The sequence below is a fragment of the Hippocampus zosterae genome, chromosome 7 (genome assembly GCF_025434085.1).
Source record: "Hippocampus zosterae strain Florida chromosome 7, ASM2543408v3, whole genome shotgun sequence".
Taxonomy (NCBI): Eukaryota; Metazoa; Chordata; class Actinopteri; order Syngnathiformes; family Syngnathidae; genus Hippocampus; species Hippocampus zosterae.
Window position 1 is genome coordinate 25,969,308 of NC_067457.1, and position 16,221 is coordinate 25,985,528.

Genomic DNA, 16,221 nt, shown 5'->3' on the forward strand with positions numbered 1-16,221 from the left:
AAATCATAAACCAAAGGTCCCGGCCTAATCGCATCCCACGGCGCCAAACCTCCTCCTCTTTCCTCCGCGAGGAGTTCGGAACATCCGAGAGGCCGATCGTGTCTTTTCCATTCTCGGATAGGAGAAAGCGGTTACATGTATCGGTTCGTACGCGGCCTCGCGAGAAGGTGCGAGAGCGGTAGGAGGCCAATACACAAGCTCGAGTCAAGTCGCGAGCCGTCCTTCGGTGGGCTCGGACGGAAAAAAAAAAACATGGATCCAGATGTCAAGCGCGCACCCTCCCTTTCCAGGGACAGATTGTGGCCAAATTAGCCCCCGAGACAGGCTCTCACGTTGCATCCGCCCGACGTGCTGTTACGAACATGAGTCCGGAGTGATGGGATGGCTTTTAAGTACGTGTGTTCACAGCTGGCACGGGCGTCTCAACGCGAGTCTCGAGTGACCGTTCGCCCCCCCCCATGCAAATAAACACGGCCGCGGGCGGCCGAGGCGCTTGGCGTGTGCCTGCAAATTTCAATAAGAGCAAAGAAAAACAGCGCACGTCGGGGCTGCAAGATCAACCAAAACATTTGATGCACTTTGATATATTTGCATCAGCTGTGGACAAAAAAATCAAATAAAAAATCATATTAAAATCCACTCTTTGGCTCATGTTTTCACTGTCAATATCTGCAATGTTTTGTTAAGATGCATTTGCCGCTTGGACTTCTTGCCCCTCGAGTGCTTTGGCAAGTCATTGCGGACCTGCCCTACAAATGTTGACGTTCGTACTTGAAGCCCTAAATATATCCCAAGCCGTCACCTCAAACTATTCTTACAAGACGAAACTTCAAAAGGAATGATTTGGAACAAACGGCGCAAAGACAATTGTGCCATTTTTTTGGCGGCATCTTGTGCCCAGCAGCCGTAGCGTCGTCCAGCAAGCAATGTTTTGCTTCAAGTCGACCAGCTGGGCGCACCAGAAATGGCGAACGGAGTTGAAAATGACTCGCAAGGACTGATTTTATGAACGTTGTGAAAGTTGGGTTGGGTTTCCGAAAGGAAACGCTCCATCCGAGGAGCGGTGCTCAATTGCTCGAGCAAAACAATGGCCGTCTCGGAACTCTGCGTGGAAGGATATCGACATGAAGCACAATATTATTGTTGGCCCCCGGAAGCCAATCAGCATTTGTGTCAGACTCCCCCCCCCCCCCCCCCCCCGCCGCCCTCTCCCCAACATATGAGTATTTCTGACCACTCCCCATAGAGTGTTAGGCCAGAGCCGAGGGAAAGGACAACAATGCCGAGCGAGCCGCCGACCACATCGGAAGGCCGACGGCTATTGGACAACTCTCATGTCGGGCACCCTGGGAGGAATCCGGCGTGCAAACAAATCACCATGATGGATAAAACGCCCGCAATCTTATATGGTGTCGGCCCGTGCCAAAGTAGCCAACAAATGGACCAAAAGCAACATGGGATGGGCCCGGCTCACGATGCTTCCAGACTTCCCATTCCTGTCTCTGGCACTTTGTCACAAGCGCGTCGATCCCGGCGAGGCCCGTCTCCACAAAAAACAGCTGGATCTTTTGAAAGCACCACTGGTTTCTTCAAACGATGGAAAAGTGACATTTTTAGCACCCGGGAGTGTTTTCGGGGCTCGATTCCGGCAGATACCGGTGTCTTACGCGATACCGCCGCTCGCTCCCATCCACTCGGCCGGAGAAGAAGCCACCGAGCGCCACCGCTGCCCTCTCACCTATCTCCAACGCTACCCCCTCCCCGAATAACAGGAGCGCACAGGAACGCGGAGTAATCTGTCTGGGCCGGCGTGCGGGGTTATGCACGGGCTCACGTCGAGGCCGGCCTAATCACCTTTTGGATCAGCCGGGAGAACAGAGGAGACTGTACCTTTTATCCCAAACCAAAGTCAACAAGGCGGGATTCCTGGGAAGCATTGCTGACATTCTTGAAAGCAGAAAAGAAAAGAGCCATTGACCCTTCTCTCCTAAATTTCGGGGCTTGACGAAGGAGAGAGAGAGAAAGAAGAGCGCCCGCAAAGGAGAGAGTTGGCGATGCGGCGTCACGACGGAAGACGCGGCGCCTCCAAATCCGCAACTAAGCCCGCACCTCGCATTCTTTCTGGGCCTAAACGGAGTCCGCGAGCGGCCTCCTGTTTGGCGTCGGGTCCAATCTTGCGCTGTTGACCCCAGGTAATAAATTACTGCCTTAGCTCGGCGCTGTTTGCACAGATGGACCACCCCCTTCAAAACTGGCCACCCTTTTGCCGGTGCTATTTCCTCTCTCCCCCCCGTTCGCCCGGGCTATCGCATGCTCTACAAACACCGTCACTCAACGAACACGCCAAGCACAGCAACGCTCCTGGAAGACTTGCGAACGTGTGACTTATTTTCCCTCGGCAGGGCCCAAATTTAGACCCCTTCAGATTTACGGTCATTTCACGCATACCGTACGTCCAAATATATCCGCCGGTTTCTCATAAACCTTATGGATCGCGCTCAAAGAAATGAGGGCCTTAAAGCACGCTCGCGATGGATTTTTCTTTCTTTGCGGGTATCTGTATCTTACTTGAGTATCGACTTACAGTTGAAAACTCTAACCCGCTACAGCTTCTTAACTTCTACGACAAAGACTTCAATGGAGCGAAACGTGACCATAGGCGAGATCTTGATTGAGACCTCGGAGTCTCGCGAGGTGCAAAACTAGGCAAAGCACGGAGTCAGGTGATCCAGCGAAACACGGACGTGACGACAACACTTTGAGAGAAGCAAAATATTCCCCGTCTTTTGGAAAAGAAGGCTTTTGATATCAGCTCCGGGATTGATGTTGGCCCGGGACCAGAACAAAATCTCCCCAAAACATGTGGGGGAAATGGTTTATGATCTACCGAATCCAAGGTTGAGCATTTTAGACATCATTTCAAAAAATAGGTTGGTCACAAACAAAACATTTGTCATCACCAAAAGATCTTGCTTTGGAAAAGTCAGCCTAGGACAAGGGGATTTAAAATGGAGGCAGATGGGCAGCCGCATGCTAAAAACATTCGCGGCAGGCTAATGAGCACTCCAAATTGCCTCGGGGATGGTTCTTCGTCGATGGTTGGCAACCGGTTGAGGGCGGACCCCGCCGAAAAAGCGCATTCCAGATTGGAGGAATACTATTCATCCTTCCACACTCAAATCCGTTCTCTAGCAACATATTTTTCGTACAACCAACCCGTAAACCTGCCGAAAGTCAATCAAATCCATCCGCCCCACGGATTCATGTTTCAATCAAGTACTCCGCCGCTGACTTGGGACATTCTGAATCGTCCAATTGCCCGACCGGCATGAAACAAGCTGGAAATCGGAATCGAATCCCCTTTCGCAGGGATGCACGCGTTCTTGCAGCTTGGCATTCCCATTTGGAGTTTGAAAAATGGCAAAAGGTTGGGAACATACTGGCTCGTCATCACTGCTGCGATTGGAAGAAAAGCCAAAGAAACGGCAGCGACAGCCCGGGCGGTCGAGAGAAAACAAAGCAGAGAGCGGGACTGCAGACGTTTTGGCCAGAGACGTCAGTAAGGAATGAGTGAATAATTTGCCGTGTTTCTTTGTGGTGGGAACAGCATGGGCTGGAGACTCGAGCCGCAGCCCACAATGTCTAGCCTGAAAGGTTCTCTCATTAGAAAGATTGGAGCACACGGCCTCATGGGAACCGCGGCGCTCATGGAAGTCCTGGGAACGCGCAAGCTCTCAAGGTACCGGCCGCAGGTACCGTATATCATGGCCACTTTGCCGTTTGACTGCTGCCCGTCTCGCGTCATTCATTCATTGAGGCACGGGAGGTGCTTTGGCAAAGGTTTAGCTCGGCCTGCCTCTGAGAGTGCGTCTCATCCCGTTGGGTTTGAAAGCGACACAAGCCCGGTCTCAGCGCAGTTCCCGGGGCCAGAAATGTCCTTTTGGAAGAATTATACCAACGCCCAACACCCTCCATTAAAAGTCTAAAAACAAACAAACACACCAGGACTAAAAGCCTTGAGCAAAAACATGAACATGTGGCTGATGTCAAGCAACTTCACTCTTTCTTTTGCCAGATCAGTTGATGTTTTTGCGCTCGGCAACACCTCATTGGGATTAGAAGTAAAGGTGGTGTGTTCGCGCAGGGTCAATGTCGCCTTGACTCAGCACTCCCACCCAGTCGCAGCCTTGAATGGCGAATCTGTTCAAGCGCTTGATTCGTCACCAATTAAATAAAAATAACACGCTCCACATCAATTCTCAAAGGTTACGAGCGTTGTCATCCCCTCCAAAAGCCCAAGAAAGAAAAGAGGCATTGTGCGCAAAGCCTGAGGATGAATCGTCCCCAGAAACACTTTCGGGACCGTGTTGGGTTTTTTTTAGCACCGCTCGTAGCAACGGCCAACGTCATACACACAAGAATGGAACGGCGACTTACAAAACGACGGCATATTTCCATCCATTTTCTGTGGCGCATGTCCTTCGGCTCGCCGCTGACTTAGTGGAGTCGCGTTCGCACTCCTTTATTTGCGCAAGACTGAAAACACTTTCAAACGGGTCCTGGCACTTGATATATCGAAATGGGAAATGTTGAAATGTCACCTTCACATCAAAGTCAGTGTTGGAATTGACACTTGACGCGTGAGTCAAGTGTCTGAGAACGCGTCTGAGAAGGCAAACATCTTCCAGAACATAGCTCCTGACAAATCAAAGCTTCTGATCTCCCGGCCAAGAATTCCAGACTGCCCGGCCACACCATCGGGGTCCATGAAATACGGAAACGACGTCTCGGCGCGAGCAACTATGCCAAGAATGCCATTAGACTCCCATTTGTTTCTTGCGGTGGTGACAAGGCGAGGGAGGCGTGGCGGGGGGAGTGCTGGGGGGGTGAAGATTTTATTTTTCCAGATTTTTTTTTTTTGGTCTCCAACTGAAAAACAATGGACTTTTAACCGCAGCCACATGCGGCACTGCGTCTGGATGGACCTCACGCAAGAGGAAATTAGCACAGCGGTATGCAGAAAGGCACTTAGTCCACACGCGAACAGGCCGCGGCGCTAACATCAAACGAAGGCATCGGCCACTGATGCAAACGCTCGCTCGATATAGACAACGATTTAAACCGCAACCGATCGCAGCGCCGTTGTTGGATAGCGGAGCGGAGCTCAACGCGCTCATTCGGGAAGCGAAAAGGGAACAATAGGCGCTGTTGGAATCTCAGGGGCTGGATGAAATCATTTGCCACACACTAATGAAGGAGCGTATTAATGCGCAGAAATATTCAACGCAAAGGCCAGACAAAATCGGACCAAAGGGGAACATCTGCAGGAGTGAAAGGAAATCAAAGCTAAACCGAGTGTTTAAAGTTTGTTCATGTGGTAAACGTGTGGACGCTTTCATAGGTGTGTGTAGTTAGGGCAGGAAATAAAAGGAGACACCACAGGCAGAGGAACACAACTGGAATTTGTCAAGAGAGCAGCTGAGAATATCATCAGATGTTGATCAAACATCCCCCAAAAGGACATTTGACATCCTAATTCTTCGGTCGGAGGCCCACGGTTTGGGGATTTGGCCCTGTGTTGAGTTGTCAACCCTCTCCATAATTTCAAAGTCTCTGCAGTCCCTCCCCCCTCCCAAAAAAAACTGATTGGGTTCGTACTGTATATTTACGATTCCGAAATGGCCCACAGCTTGAGCGCGGAGAGAACTCCTCGACTTTTCATGCTTGGCTCGGGAGCCGTCTCTGGCAAATAACTTTTTGCTCGGGGTCAGGAAAGGGCATAGAAGGAATTAGATCATTCAGAAACAACGTCTATATTTTTACCCTTTTTATTTGAGTTTTGCGGCTTATAAACCCCGACCGGCGCATCGTGAATCTTTGCCTTGTTTGGCTTCTCCCAGACGCACGACGTCAGCCCAATTTCATACTGATCATCATACATTGGAGGGCGACTGCTCTTGGTCTTTTTTTTCCACCAAGCATCAATAATTGAGATGAAGAAGGCCAAAATGTTTTGCGACTTTTACAAATAGTAGTTGAGGCGGTAGTCGTGGATGCGCTCCTTTAAAGCATTCTGTACGTCTAGAACAGGAGGGAAAGGGAGAGCGTCAAATTGACGAGAGGGGAAAAAAAAGAGGTCAAGAATCCTTTCCTTCGAGAAAAGCCTCCAAACGGAGCGTCGGGCTCTAGATCTCTGGTCTTATCTCATCCGTCTCAAAAAAAAGTCTCAATCGAGTCATTTGCGCGACTCTTCCCACGAAGGCGTGTTCCCGAGCCACTTCAAGACCGAAATAAACAAGCTTTCCAACAGCCACGCTACGGCCGGACCGAACGCATCAACAGAAATAATCGAGCCCACGTTTCTTGGAAGCTTTTTCTTCAATTGCGTTTATCGCAGGGACTGAGCTATTGCATAAAGATCAGCGACGCCATCAATCAGCCCAAAGATGAGCACAACATGACCTGTTTTAATGATGGCATGAATTAACTTTGCCAGGCATGGGGTCCGTAGGAGGGGGGGGTTTCAATGGTTCAACTTAACTCCACTGAGCGACCTCCGGGCGAGCGACGCAAGTGTGCCTCGTGACTCCAGATCAAACATTTTGCTGAAGGAAGCGGCAATAAAAGATGTTTGGGGTTGCTGGAACACGCCGTCGCATTCTCTCTCATCCTCCGCAGCAAGCGGCTATTCAAATACGGTTGATCCTCGCCCAACATTTGACCTGGAAGTCAAAATAAATCCGAGCGTTTCTCCTCGTCTTTACCGTCTCCCTCTTTGGTTTCTTCATACAAGTGGCCAATTTGGAGACGGCAACCGGCTATGCGGATCTAGAGCCTTTGATTTATTAGCCAGATCAAGCGTTTGAGAGGGGGCGGGGGGGTTGCTTGCACCTGTACAACGTGCTAGCGCACACGCGCACGCGTTTGCACTCGGGATAGTCAAAACATATCCGTCCAACGCCGTGCCGTCGCCTCCCGGCTTAGCTGATCAAAGCCTTTCGCCACAAGCATACTTGCGGGCATGGTCGGATCATGCTAAAATGTTGTGCGGTCTTGGAGCGTGCGATTGTTAAAGCTTCCTCCGGATGTAGCGCTCGCATTTGCCCAGGGAAAACATTTCCGAAGCCGGGAGCGCGGAAACGTACGGCTCCAAGAAATAAGAAGGAGCGCCGAATAGTTGGGGACGGCGCTTTGGAACGGAGAGATGCGGCGTATTTATACGAGCTCCCACAGAGGAGGTGGGGAGAAAAAAAGAACAAAAGAAAAAGCGCAAACGATGGCTTCACCAAGGTTGCAACGCAGATGGTTCAAAAGGAAGAAAAGAAGGAAGACCTTGGAAGAACCGGAGAAACTCCACTTTACATTCATCATTGCGCAAGCCCGCATCTGAATTCACTGTTTGTTTTTGCACATTTATCCCCCCTCCCCACCCCGGCCCCCATGGTCTGTTTTGCCTCCAGTTCATCCCCTTATCCTTACCCAAATACACAAATGTCACTTCTGCAAATATTCAACGTCTCTGGAAGAGCCAAAAACCGCTGATGATCTGACCGAGAGATTTCCATGCGAAGCACTCGGTGTCACTTGTACACAAATGCGCAGGCGGGGGCCGACAAATACAGCAAAGCGTTACATTTCAAAGTGCAGGCGCTTTGCCCATTTGTTCACCAAATGCCTTTCGGTGGCCCCAAAGCGAGTCGACACCTTCCCTTTGATGAAAACAACCATCGCCGACAAGTATGAAGGAGGTCCTTGTGACGCCATTCCAACTTTGTGGCTAAGAGAGAGGCAAAAGAGGAAAGGCCCATCTCGGCCGCTACCAGGACCCGAGGCCAAAACAAACTCTTCTGGGTCGCTTGACATGAGTGGACGCAATGCGCGGGAAGAATCCGTGACCAGAGTCGGACCGGAGAGACTGAAGGAAGGCCTTGTTGACACCACCGCCACCGTCATCATCCAACAGTGGACTCAAAAAAAAACAACAATGGCCGACTCTCGGAAGGCCTTCCACGGATGCTAAAGCGCCGCGATGCTGTTCCACACAAACGGATCCATATCATCCAACTTCTGGACAAGGATTGGGAAGTCGAGCAACCGCTTAGAGGTCGGCTTGACAGGATGCTGACAAAAACAACCCCGGCCGAGAGGGCGGGCGCTCATTCCAAGTGTCTGGGGGACTTTCGTTCTGCAGATGATCGGCGTAAAAAGTCTGATCGTCCGCGCGTATCGGATCGATCGGTGAAAGCGATTCAGAGTCACGCGCCGGCGCCGTTGTGCGCGTTCACGCGTTGGGGCTCGTTCACACGCCGCCCCGTAAAAATATGGGAAAATGTGAGAGCGGTTTTATTGCACTCCACACTCCAGGGGCGTCCTGCCATCGGACCTGACAGTGATCGATGACGAGGCCGAGGGATCGCAGCGGGACTCGGGACCTCCGGGGCGCCGGGTCCCGCTCATGTGCTCCACCGCATGTGGCGGGATCAAATCTCTCCCACGCAAATGCGAACACGAAAAACGTCGTGGAGATATACGGCGCAGGGCGCAAGCCAAAGTCGTAATTCCCGTGGATGCCCGCTTAGGTTTCTCCGGCTAGAAACAGCAAAAGAAGGCAAAAAAAAAATGGAAGGTGGTCATTTCCAAAGTGTCTGAAAGCCGTTCAGCAAAGCCGCCGTCGGATGGCCGCGCAAATGAGTGCCGAGGAATTGCGGCATTCGCTCCATCGCGGCCGAGCCACGCGCCACGCGCCGCCTCCCTCGGGCCTCGGCCATCTTGACTTTTTCCAGCGTCTTCCGCCCTGCTCCGCTCCCCTTCTTCCACAGCCTCCCATCCATTTTCCTTTCATTTTCTCCCAGTCCAGTCACTCCACTCCGCTCAAATACGGGGCATCGAAACCGCTGACGTTCAGCTGGCGAGAACGTTCAAATGTTCTTTGGGGTTCGTATCAATCGACTCCCTGAGCTGTCACGGCCTGGCTTCCATTCGACATCCAAAGCTTTTTTTTTCCTTTTGGAACTCCGCAGCAGGAAGAATAACACAGTTATGTGGAGAACTGCGGTTTGAGGTTCTTGTAGCTTGGTTGCAGAGCGCACGCCCGTGCAGAGAATTCCGTTGATGTCCTTTTTTTTTTTTAATAAGCTAGGTCGCAGCAGCAATGAGCTTCCCACGGTTGGTTGTAACGAAAGCCTATTTTGTGGGAAAAAAATCAGGTGGTTCCCATAGAGTTGATGTTGTAAAGGTGCTCGTTGAAAGCAAACTTGGCAAATGAATGACATGAAATCGGGACTTGGAAATGCAAACTTTATGGTGGGTACGTTGAAAAGAGGTGGGACTGCAACAAAGAAGACCGAGATCCATCTTCCCGCCGATGCCGAGCACACGTTGAAATGATTTGGTCCAACCGTAGCCGGATGAGAAACGTTTAGCCTTCTCAAAGCCGTCTCGTTAAAACGATAGTCCTTCCCAAATGACTTTCGGAAAAGATGATCGAGCAGATCAAAAGTGAAAAGGCCCAAGCGTACCACAGAGTGATGTCAAGAAATAAATCTTCCCCGCTTCCCATTTAAATGCTGGAAACACGACGCAGGATGTGCATCAGTGGTTAGCCCTTTCCATAAACTCAGGGTTGAGACCTCATTCTGGGTTTGTTTGGGTTTTTTTAATAGTGTCACCAATTATCCAATTATTTTTTTTCCATGTGCAATCCAATTCATTCAGTACAGTTTCCCCCCCCCAGCCACTTCGGCGTAGTTATTCATATGTTTGAAATGCAATAATATTCAATCAATCGCTTTTAATGAGTACTTGGGTCTACTACGCGACTGTACTATTTTTGTTTGTTTGTTTTTTGAGGCAGTGCACTCGAGGAAGGTTGGCAGCTTGAAATGTAGATCATGGGTCAAAAAAGGTCGGGCGCCCCCACCCTCAAAGGTCTAACAGGCAGCAGTAAATCGGAGCCGTACGTGACAAACCTCCCCAAAAATGAGCGGTGGATGTAAAACAGCTGCCGTCATAACAAGCCGCTCGTACGCCGAGTGAAACGGGTTCATGGGTGGTCTGTTCCTTCCGAGCATCCGAGCCCCTACCAGAGCCCTTGACTGTAAAGCGACGCCATAAAATGTCACCGGCTTCACCTCCGCGATCAATGAAGCCTGCGCGGATACGCTCGACGGAGGGAGTCGCTCGACTAAATCAAAGCCGAGAGCCCTGCCGGTGATCTCACTTCACGCTACTTCATTTTCGGCTGCTCCCTTCTCCAGATAACTCGCCGTGTGTGGATGTGAATCGCAGTCATGAGCGCTGATTGATTAAGCTCAGAAAAGGAGTCACGCATTCTCCGGTAGAGAAGGGGAAAAAAAAGTGTGCAATTTGATGGCGCGGTTCTTTGCGGTTCCCGGAATTCTTCTTTTGTTTGGTTTCGCAGGCCGCAATCGGACGCGAACATTTTGCATGAGATGAATTTTTGGGATACGCCGTCATGACAAGTGTAATCGTTTTGAGCGGTATGGTTTTTGTTTGAGTGCCCATACTCGGCGTGTCATGATAGACTGCGGTGCGTAGCCGCAGTCACACATTTGTTCTTGGCACGTGAACCCGTACGGCGCATTCGGGCAAAATTGGACCCAGGCACGCGTTGCCGTCTTTTTAGTCTCCGACACGGGACGCGTTCCATAAACACAACAAATTAGAAACAAATTTGACAGCGATGCAACAAAAAAAAACGATTGAATTTGTCCACTTCAATTGGGATGGACAGCAAATATACTTTGCAGAGATCTCGATGGGATCTGCAGATCTTTTCAGCAGTTCATATGTTTCAGATGAGACGGAAACAGAAGCCGGATGTTCTGCACACCAGGATTTAAAACAATGGAATAAATGCGGATGCCTGACGACAAAGACAAACAAGCCGAAAGCAGCTTGGCCCGGCTGGCCGGCCTTTTATGCAAATTCATCAATCAAAACGCCATCGCCGCCGATCTGGACATGCGCCACGCTGAAAAGCAAAGAACGCGGACCTTTCACTGGGTCAAAATCCCAACATGGATCGTGTTGGGACCTCAGAGGTTTGCACACACACACACACCCAAAAAATAATAATAGGGGTGGGGGCAGAGAGGATACTTCAACTCGCCATGTCCTGAAAAATTCCAGAATTCTTTTGTTTATTTTGACTGTCTCCAGGCTTTGCCGCCAAGCGGGTAACTCGGTCGTCTTGAAGCAATCACGCAAAGTAGGAACAATTTTCAACTAATAGGAATCGTTCACTGGCCCGCTTCTTGCGCACCAGCAAAACTAAATAAAAAAGGAGAAATCACCGCCCCCGCCTCGACAAGGACCGCCGGCATAAGGTGAGCAAAGGCGGGAAGTTGAATTGGCGGAAAAGAGGGTATATGCCAGGAGTCTCTCGGCAAGCAAATAAGTCATTGGGAAATGGCAGCTATGGGATTCCTCGTCTTCCAATTCTTGGAAGAAAAGGACCTTCACCCTACGGCAGAATTGGCGAGTTGCCACCATCGCTTTGGCCCGCAGCGATGGAGCAAGGACTGGCTCGGACGTCAGGAAGGGCCGTTTTGAGCCACGGCTAGAAAGTCTCTGAGCCCCTCCGCATCCCCGAGAGGCGCCGAGACGGCCTTACTACACGTTTGGACGCGGCTCGCTCGCCATCCCGCAAAACCAATGCCGGAAGATTCCCCGCTGGTCTGTTTCCCATTTGAAACCGCAGCGAATCCCGACCTCATCCTTTGAACGCTCGCAAGCACCGGGAGAGGGTCACGCTCGGTGCCGATGCGGTGGAAATTTGCAGAACCGCAGAAATAAAAGGACAGCGTAAGGTTTGAGTACTTGGTGCCACCGGTCGCGGCTGCGCAGGCGCAGGCGCTGTCGCTGTGGCGTCGAGACGCTCCGTCCATGTCTTCATTTTCATAGCGTGGCATTTTCAAAATCTGCACTGAATTACCTACCGTCCGCTACTCTCGCTCAAGCTTAACAGTGTTTGACGTTTGTTACGACTCGTAAATGACGCAAGCTTGTTAATGGTTGCAAAGGCACGTCAGCCGATTGGGACAGCTCGACGACGAGGGCCGTTCTCATCTCCGCGTAACGGGCGACGGTGGAAAAAACGAAAACAAAAAAAGCAGAAAGCAATCTGCCTCGACACCCTTCTCCCTCTGACGACGGATTCAGAGGCGGCTCTGCGCATGTTTAACACTCACTCCCGAGTGTGCTTGCGGCTAAAACAGGCCTTGGCCCCAGTTGTCTTTTTCCAGAGGGCTTCCAAAATGGAAACACATTGAAACGGGAGGTCCTCAGAGTCCTCCGAGCCGTGCGCGTTCTCCATCTGCGCCGGCTGCTGCTGAATTTAGCGCTCACGTCAAGAACCGAGAGGGCAACCGGATGCCCGTCGGTCGTTCAGGTCCAGGCAAAGATGCGCAACGATATTCCAAATGGCTGGATTGCCCGAAAGACGTCTCCCCGGCGCTCCCGGGTCCTCAAAACACTCAAGCGGTTACGCGGATTTGCTGAGATGGGTTGACATCATCAAGTCTGGACTGGCAGGTTGGCCCGGTGAGCTTAAGTCGCAGGGCAAGGACGCCGTCAACATGAATGACCGCTAACATATTTGCGTGAAGTAAGAAAAGCAAGAACGTTGAACTTGGTCAAAGCAAAGCAAAACACCGACGAATGGGGAAACCAAAGAGACTAAACTAAGAGAGTGATGCGAGGATGAAAGTCAAGTCCGGACCGTTGGCGGGGACGGAAGGTAGAGCCGGGCTTTTCTTTTTCATGTGGACTTGGAAGGAAGAATGTGAAAGGGGCCCCTCTCACTTTCAGGCTACACGAGCTGGTGACTGAAGCGGGATCTCGATGGCTCAGGATCACTTCTTTACCATTTCAAAAACCCGACACCGTCTAATATACTTCGCAATGTTTCTTCTGGCTACTTCTGCGTCTTGATCGTCTCAGGTAATTGGCGACACGTGGAAACGACTGCACTCGGTGTTTGCACAGAGACATTTTCAGTTTCCGCGACGAATGCGACTGGAGCCGCCTTTCCAAACTCGCTCCGCTTCTCCCGTTCAGGGTTGCGGGGAGATTGACCCGATGCCAGCTGACTGGGAACGAAAGGGGGAGCGCAATCCGGACCGGGTCAACGGTCCGCCGCGGGGCACATATCGAGACGGATTCTGCCTGGATCCTTTGCAGCCGCCCCAATGTCGTCCGGACCTTGGAAGGGATGACAGTCTTGATGTTGAGAAAAGCCAGGTCGGGTGACTTTGGATTTTGCTCCGGCACGACAAAGTCCTTGGCGGCGAAGGGCCTTGCCAGTTGCTTTGTAGTTGCGGTCAAGCATCCTCAACTAACCGGCCAACTCCCAGAAGCAAATGCTGCAGGCAATTTTGGAGCCGTCTGGATTTCCAAAACAATCTCTTCCTTTTGCTGATTGTCGGCGCTGATGAAATCGGCCCGTTAATGACCGGGAAAAGAAAGCCAAATGAAAAGCGACAAAAGAAGCATGTGGCGCTTTGGGGCGCTCCGCCTGCCACATGGAATAACCGGGGCCTCCGTGAGCTGTAATAATTAGCATTTAGAAATACAAGCGCAGTTGTTGTTGGATTTTGCTTTTCAGATTTATGATCGGACCGTCACATAACTCAAGACGCAAACTACCAACTGGATCGGCCTTCAAGGAGAGTGTCAACAGAGGACCGGTGGAAAAGGGATGGTTTCATTTGCTCGTTGAACAAAATATTCAGATGAAGTCAATGAATCATGTGACTGGCTTTGTTGGTCGGCAGTAAATCCAAAGTCTGCGTCTGGCGCTTCCAGGGATGTTTGTCGAGGGCCGCCTTTGCTAAGTAAGCATGTCCGTCGGGTTCGATGGCAAAATCGGGCCGAGACGTCGACGGCGCTGCTTTTTAACGGGCTTTGGCCTCGGAGAAGTACGACGCAAAGTTCTCGGGTTACCGCAGCTGCGCCGCGCTCACCGCGCAATTTGGGACGGCCGATTTGGAGATCGAAACGGGATCCAGTGGACTCGATGCGACCTGGACCACCTCCGTCAGCCAACACTGACAGACAGCGACGGAGAAGAAAAACAAAGTGCTGGAGGGAGGTCGAGGCATCGCACAGGAAATGAATATCTTACGCTAACACATGGTGTGAAAGAAAGAACGAAAGAAAGGAAGAAAGGAAGCGAGGACTCTCGCGTTCACTCTCTCTCAACGACCTTGTGTTTTTCATTCCGCTCTCCACCCCCCCCCCCGTCCCCCGTCCGCCCTCTCCTTTCCTTTCCTCCTCCACCCCTCGCTCCAGCTCTTTGCCGATTGAAATACGCGAGCTTAACAGTTGGGGAAATCAGAGCGAGGGCTTCAGGAAAGAGGGCGGGGTGGCACCTCGGCGTTGACGAGCGCCGTGTGTCAACAAATTGTGCACAGGAGGGGGAAAACGATGCCGGTGACGGCAGTCCGCCGTTGAAAAGATGATTGGCCGGCCGCCGTCTGGCTCAAGGATGACTTACAGATGACTTTCTGCCTGCGGTTTCCCTTTGGTATAAATAGAGGCGCCTCCATTAGACGATGATTCCGAACGCCGCCGAGCGTAATATCTGCTTTTATTTCCGAAGCGCCCGCTTCTCGCTAGCTCAAGGCCTACCGCAGCATCATCTTCTTCTCTGGTTTCATCTCAAACCCGCTTTGGTTTCCGCGGGCGACGGGACCGGCGTTTGTTTGCAGGACAGCTTTTGTTTGCTTTCACTCCTCAAATGATCTCGGCCGTTGGCTTCATAAATCCTGGCCTTGTTTTTCTGCCAAAGATAAGCGGGTCAACGGACCCGGGCTGGAATTTGTCACCGCCAGGCGGGATTCTACCGTTCCTTTTGTTGGGAGCTTATGTTTCCTTTCAGCAAACTTTGGCAATAAGAGGCGATTAAGGTCCATATGAGGACATTGCCATCTTAACCTGCGAACCCTGCGACATTTCCGTGGCAAGTTCCAGGTCATTGACAGCGGTGCGATCCACAAGTCGAAGGTTAGCGTGGTAGACCTCAAGGCTTAGGATTGGAGGATTAGTGTTGTGATGTCGAAGATCGAGTATGATCCATATGAAGTATGCCCGACCCGACGCGAGGTCAGGCCAGTCAAGGAGCCACTCGATAAAGAAGTTATTTATCCAGTGGCTTTCTATGTTATTTTAAATAAGCCACTCAACTAAGTGGAAATAATATAACGTAAAGAATACAGAGAATCATTTTGTTGATGTATGTATGACAATAAAATCACCTAAATGACATTTATGTTGTTCTCAGAAAAGTCAATGGATGACATTGACTTTTCTGAGAACGTTTAGGCCAGCAGAGAAGGCCTTGCTGGCCCTGACGCACCATTTCCCCCCAGCAAAGCAGAATTGTCCAGGTTGCAGTTGCGGCAGTTGTGAGCAATAAGGAAATGAACCAGACTGACCTGCCCTGCCTTGCGCTCAGGTGACGATTCACATTTCCTACATCCAGTTGACAGGTCAGACAAGCGCTTCCCGCTTCCTTTTCCTACGGTGACCCGAAACGCGATCATCCTCCCAACGGCGTCTCTCGGTGGCCTGGAACGGAAACAGACGGCAAAATTGTGGACACCCGATTCATGCGTTCAAGACTTGATAGGATTTTGTATCAACAGGAATACGCGGCCATCGAGACAAGACACACGAGTTCGGAGTACGGTTGAGGAACAAATGAAACTCGTACGTCAAGGTCCCACCGTACAGTTGATGTCATTTCCAAAAATCGGCACTTGGACACGTTGCGTCATGAGGGGGAGATTTTAAGTCATTCGAACAGGCCGCGGCCCTTCCACCATTTGCAATGTGTCATTTTTACTTGAAGCGTTCTACTGTTTGCAAGTATATGGCAATATGGAAATACACAAGCTTATTTTCCAGGAGTATCTCTATTTTTAGGGCGCAGTGTAGCATTTCGAAATGAAGTGCACAAACGTGTCAAGGCGTGCTCACGAAAGAGACGCTGTTGGCGGCTGGTGCCCGTCACACGTTTTTCCGAGAGCTGCTTCGACTGCTAATGCGGTTAGCGACGCAGCGCTCCATCACCTTGCGCGATGATGTCATGATAAGCGAAAGATTCCGTTCGCCCCGCCTTGCGCGCGTTTGACTCGGCCGGCTACAGGCAGGTGCGCATTTTCCGAGAGCGGAGTGGCGACGGGGCATGTTTTTGGG

General features: G+C 51.1%; 1 protein-coding gene across 1 annotated transcript in view; it reads right to left on the reverse strand.

The window, feature by feature from the left end:
* The window catches only part of col8a2 (collagen, type VIII, alpha 2), a 40,411-nt gene extending 24,846 nt beyond the window's left edge, over positions 1 to 15,565 (reverse strand). The window contains exon 1 of the mRNA XM_052070137.1: positions 15,459 to 15,565. The gene's annotated coding sequence lies outside the window, so the exon portion shown is untranslated. The remainder of the gene's footprint in view (positions 1 to 15,458) is intronic.
* Positions 15,566 to 16,221: the final 656 nt, after the last annotated feature.